This window comes from Cicer arietinum, chromosome 4 (genome assembly GCF_000331145.2).
Source record: "Cicer arietinum cultivar CDC Frontier isolate Library 1 chromosome 4, Cicar.CDCFrontier_v2.0, whole genome shotgun sequence".
Classification (NCBI taxonomy): Eukaryota; Viridiplantae; Streptophyta; class Magnoliopsida; order Fabales; family Fabaceae; genus Cicer; species Cicer arietinum.
This window is the reverse complement of record NC_021163.2, coordinates 52,564,756-52,570,755: the sequence shown is the minus strand read 5'-3', so window position 1 is coordinate 52,570,755 and position 6,000 is coordinate 52,564,756.

Below are 6,000 nucleotides of genomic sequence, written 5' to 3'. Positions count from 1 at the left end.
CAATCGATTACCCTTAAAACTGAGGTATCACTGACTTGTGCATTTTTCAATTCTAATTAAGTCAGTCGATTGCCCAATCGATTATACCAACACAAACAGTTGTGTTTCCTTACACCCTTGTTATGAAATCGATTTCCCAATCGATTTGCTTCAGTCAAAAGTCAACTTTTGTTGATTTCTTGTGTTCCAAGCAACCTGTTCCAAGTGTGTAGGATTTGATTGTTGTTCCTGAAATCTTGCTCAATTCAAATATTAGATTTATCATATAGTGTATGAAAATTGTTGATTTGTTAATTATGTCAAAATTAGGAATCAAAGGATTAAAATCCAACAATCTCCCCCTTTTTGGCATAATTGACAATTCATACAATTGTAACTTGAGCATTTCAAAACAACAAGCATAAGTGTATTATAAACTACATTATTAATTATTATTAAGTATCAGAGCAAACTATATCATAAAGTATCAGAGCAATAACAATATGCAAAAAAAAACATCAACAATGCAACTGTCAAGTTATAATATTTCTCCCCCTTTGTCAGTTAAGTCAAAAAGGCAGAAACAATTTCTCCCCCTATGTTAAAGAACATATGCATTGGGTTTGAAACATATAATATAGTGCATCAGAAACAATGAAGTTTATATGTATCAGGTCAAAATTAATCAATGCAATTAATGAGCAACTTAGATGATTAAGCCAAAATGATATAAAAGTTTATAAAACAAATTCATTATACATCACAGAATTATAACAGGTCAGAGCAAAACAATATGAAACCTAAGGATCCTAATCACCTAGTCTAGGCTGGTCCTCACTATCATCTATGGGAGAGGTTGAGACCGCTGTATTAACCTCAGCAGGTGTCTCCTCACCGTGAGTCTCAGGGTTATCTAGGGGATTTGGGTTAGGTTCATCTGCAGCTTGACGACCAATATCTTCATGAATGCATTGTAGACATAAAGGATCAACCAAAAACTCCTTTTGATAAAGATTTTTTTTGTTAACAGGGAGACTATTGTGGAAAATTCTCCAGACCACGTTCACATGTTTCAGAATTGTCATAAGGTTCCATAATTTGGTCCAGCAAATGAAATTTGGCCAAGGGTCATAAGTAATAGATGCTTCTGAGTCTTCCTAGTGTATAATGTCTGTTTGCATATTATTTTTCTTTACATTAAAAAATACCTTTATAAAAGGCTCTTCAATGATAATATAGTGATTCTGCAAATTAATATTTATTGTTTTCTCGTCATCTCTACAATTTGTTTCACTAGCATCTCTATTTAAAAAAGAAAAAAAAAAACTTAATATCGCCAAATGATGAACAATTATGGGATGTAAATTATCATCAATAACAATAACATTTGGATATGTCATACTCGACACCATAGTCTTTGAGTTGACTTCCAAGTCATAAGGTATTTGATGATTTTGAATCTTGTTCTCCTCTAACATTGCGTCACTCCAAGAACCAACAATATGCATATTTGGATATTGATGATCCTCTTGTAGATTATATATGTTTGCTGAATTAGATAAGTTAGAACCAAAGACCTCATGAATTATATTTTTAGCACATTAGGTAGGTTGAACTTCAGTTTCTTAAAGTGTCTATGGAATTTCTGATTCCCCATAAACAACTAAGTTTGAGTCAGATGCTTCTTCGCGATTTTTATCATATTTATCTTCGATCAAATGGAGTTTTTTTTGAAAAATAGTGGTGCTTCCTAGATCAATGTTAGGGATATGATCAATAAAAGGAGAGTTAATAACACAATGAGTATTATTATCTTAAATATCTTTGTCTGTATGTTCAGTTTCAACCTAGTATGAAGTTGTAATATTTTTAGAGACATACTTCTTTACCAACTTCCTTGCAACTGCAACATCTTCAACAAATTGAGTCGTTCAATGACCATTAAATTTTTCCCAATAATTGTCTATGGAAGACCTAACAACCTTACATGATTCACAAAACAAAGGAATTTTTTTCATAATCCATGTAAACAAAAAATGCATACCTTTAACGTTTAACAATAATGAGATATCTTAGCTTTGTATCATGTCCAAATAAAACAAAGCTCGAGCGAAATGTTCCAATGTTTTTTAGTTGGTTGCTTCATGAAGAGATAATGGGGTGCCAATACATGAAGCAATTGTAAAAATGATCTTTGACCTCTAATATTCCTGAGGCAGATTGTATATATGAATCCAATGTTAAGCCTTTGAGTTGTTTTACCAAATTCGAATTAAAATTTTTCGTCCAAGAGAAAACTCAAAGAAGATCATATTTCAAATTTCATATTCCAACCATTCAAATATTTTGTAGAGTTATTATTAACCCTATATTATAAACTTAAATCCCCCATTTTGCTGGATTATGTAGAGTTATTATTAACAATTTTTTTACCCACACCCCCCTTTTTTCTACCCACAACCCATAAATTTTTTATAAATTAGAATACCCAAAATGTCTCTTTCTTATTTGCTTCATTCTTTAAACCTTGATTTTTATCTTTCTCTTTTGATTACTATCACTGAGCGCAGAACTCACACTTCATAACTTACACATCATAATTCATACTTATTAATAACTCACACCACCACTCATAACTTACACCTCATGAGTCCCTTCTTCATATTGTGGTTAAAGTCACCAACAAGTATGTTTATTGATCTCCCTCTGAGTTTGTATTTTTTTCCTTTCAAAATCTGAGAATTTTACGTGATATGAGTTCACGTACATTGTAAATTATACATTGTACGCAAACTTAAATTATGTACCCTTATGTGATATGTTTTCACGTACGTGATGCAACTTGATGTACCCGACAAAATTGCACTTAAAGGAAAATTACGAGAAATCACTTTTTCATCCACTATGTTGATGTAGTGACATAAATGCAAACTACAACATCTGTTAGTAAGGTACAAAAACCTCTATCGTCAATCAAAAAACTCACACCTCGACCATCAGTCAGCAAGGTTCAACAACCTGAAGTTTTTCCCTTCAAGGATTGGTTTCCGGTTAAAATTCATAAATTTATAGATGACATTATTGATGTCAGTGATGATGGTAATTGTGAATATCGTGCAGTTGCAGGTTTACTTGAAATGAGTGAGAATTTTTGGGCATTCATTTGTCAACAGTGTGGCAGAGCTTTAAGAATTCAAGTCTCATTACAAGAGAATATTTGGTGGAGAAGTTTATATTCAAAAACTTATATATAGTGTATATGTTGAATAAGTTGCAACTATAGAGAATTGAATGACACTTCTAGAAATGTGACATGTGATTGCTTCAAAATTTAATTTGCTCCAAAGTCACTTAACCAATCCACAATCCTTTTTGCCACTTAGAAGTCCACCACCAAAAGCTATCTCAGATCATCATATGATATTGAATTTGTTAAGAATTGTCATTTCATTGAGGTATTAATTATAATATTTTATTTGATTTTATCAACTTCTTTTTATTGTTTAATAAATTTTTGATTTTAACAAGTTTATTTGAAGTTAGATTCCCCTATATCACTTGCAACTAATTTGTGGAAAAAAATATTACAGTGAAGAAGCACGACAATGAAAGTTTATTTACAATTGTCGCATGCAAGATTGGTCGCAGATATTTCCACGCACTAGAAATGAACCTATTGTAAACTGAATGATTGGTATTTAATATTGTTATGAATTCAAAACATTTAATATTTCTAAAACAATGCTTAAATATTTTCAAAATATTTTACTAACAGATCCAAAATATTATTTATACAAATCCAAAATATTTTACCAACACATCCAAAATATTCATAAAATAATGTTTAAGCCCTTCTATACTTCATATAATATGATACTACATTTGTCCAATCTATACCGCCATTGATGAGTTCAATATGATATGGTAATAAGCTCGTCTGACTACACAACATCACAATTAATTCATTGACGAGTTCAATACTATTAACTAATAGCAATTGACGACTAATAAGTTCTTATGCAATTTGTATTGCTCGAACCTGCATTAAAAAATACATTAATTAATTTAGATAAGACAATAGATGAATAATTAAATATGTTATAAATTTTAATACATTTACCGTTATATCAACAATAGATGGACCATTGTGTTCTGCACCCGAAGGACCGACATGAATAGATTCTCGATGAATGAAGTAAGAATGAGAAATTATGTGAAACAATTTCATATAACTGTCGACGCAGTCCACAACATATTGCGTAAACATTATGCCAATTTTCTCTAGCGTGGTCTTTCGACCTACTATCTATAATGGTGAACCAGAAATGGTTTGAACATGACCGTATTTACGCAATACTATGTTTGGTACATGTCATACATCTTCGAACCCTATAGTATCCACCCTCGAAATAAGGAAGCCTCATGAAACAGTCGTGTCACTTTATGCTCTTCATGTTCAATGACAACTTCTTTCAATTTTCCCATTGTCAAATACCCTTAGCTCCCCATGATCCTGAAATAAAATTAAAGAAAAAAAAATGTAAGTTAAAACACATTATGACAACAACTGTTAAAAATTTAATATGATTGAGAAATTTACCACTATATCCCAAAGCCGAGTGTCCATGTGGTCACCAAATTTCCTAAGGATTTATATGTCAACTCGACCACCATGATATCCATCAACTTGTGGAGGTTGATCCATCTATTATAGTTGGACCTGCTTCTCCCGTTGTGCTTGTTGCTGTTGTTGTACTCGTTGTTGTTGTTGTTGTTATCGTCATTGTGTCCGCCTTTCCCATGGTACTTCCTGATGTTCCTAAAGATGTTCCGTCCATGCAAAAACAGTTGGTCTAACGTGACGACTTTCATTATTATTTGTATCATTAATTATAATCCGACCCGCTTTGGTGTGATGCATACATGCTGTTGAAATAACATACATCCCTAACCTATATTTATTTTTTAAAACACTCAAAATCCCCATTGTTGTTCCATTCTCACTAACCATGTTGGCAAAAACGGCTTCTGTCTCACTAAAACCTATTCAAACAACAATTCCTTTGCACATATGGTAACCTATGATTTACTAAATCAACAATCAAAGATGGAAGAAGAAGAAGAGATAGATGTAAATCTGATGTAAAGGGAGAATATAAAGATGATTGAAGTTGTTGAAAATATTGATGCTTAATGAAGTTAAAGGAAGAAGATGAATATGAAGGATGAATGATTTAAAAGTTGAGATGAAAATTTATTTTATTGATAAAGACAATTTAATATTTTTATTAAGTGTAGGGGCGTAACTAGCAATATGAGGGTGTAGATAGCAAAATTGTACTCTTTTAACTAAAATGATACACATGTTGTGAGGAATCTAGTTGGGTTAATTGCAATGGGCTAGGCTAATAGTCTAAGCCTGTAGACATCATTATCTCAAGGCAGCACAAAAAATTTCTTTTGATGCACATGCTTATTTGATGGGCACTGTGTATAGTTTCATCTAAATATATGGGTGCAAGCTGACATAGAGTTAAGAACAACATTTGAACTAAAAGGAGCTAGAATAGAAGATATAATAAAATAGATATATCGACACATGTAATCATATTATATACATTATATATGAATAAAAATAACTTGTCTTAAATTAATTGGATTTATAGATTATAAATTATACCATCAAAGAGCATAATGTATATGTTTTTTGGGCTCTTGAGTTAGTGTGTTTGTAAGTCCACTATGTTTATTTGAACTTTTTTGAAGCTTTACGTTCCTCTATAATTATTGGTTTGCATTAGTTTATGGTATAAAAGTAAATAATCAATATACTTATATTAATAGATGTAATTATAATTAAGTCTTCAAACTTTATTTCTCAAATCTTAATTGTCATGTGTCACGAAAATATTATATTTTGCTACTAAATTATCGTAGAATATCTAATAATTTATAAATGTTGACCGAATATTTTAGAATTTCAAAATTTTAAAGTATGTGTGGTGGATCAGTCTAAACGAG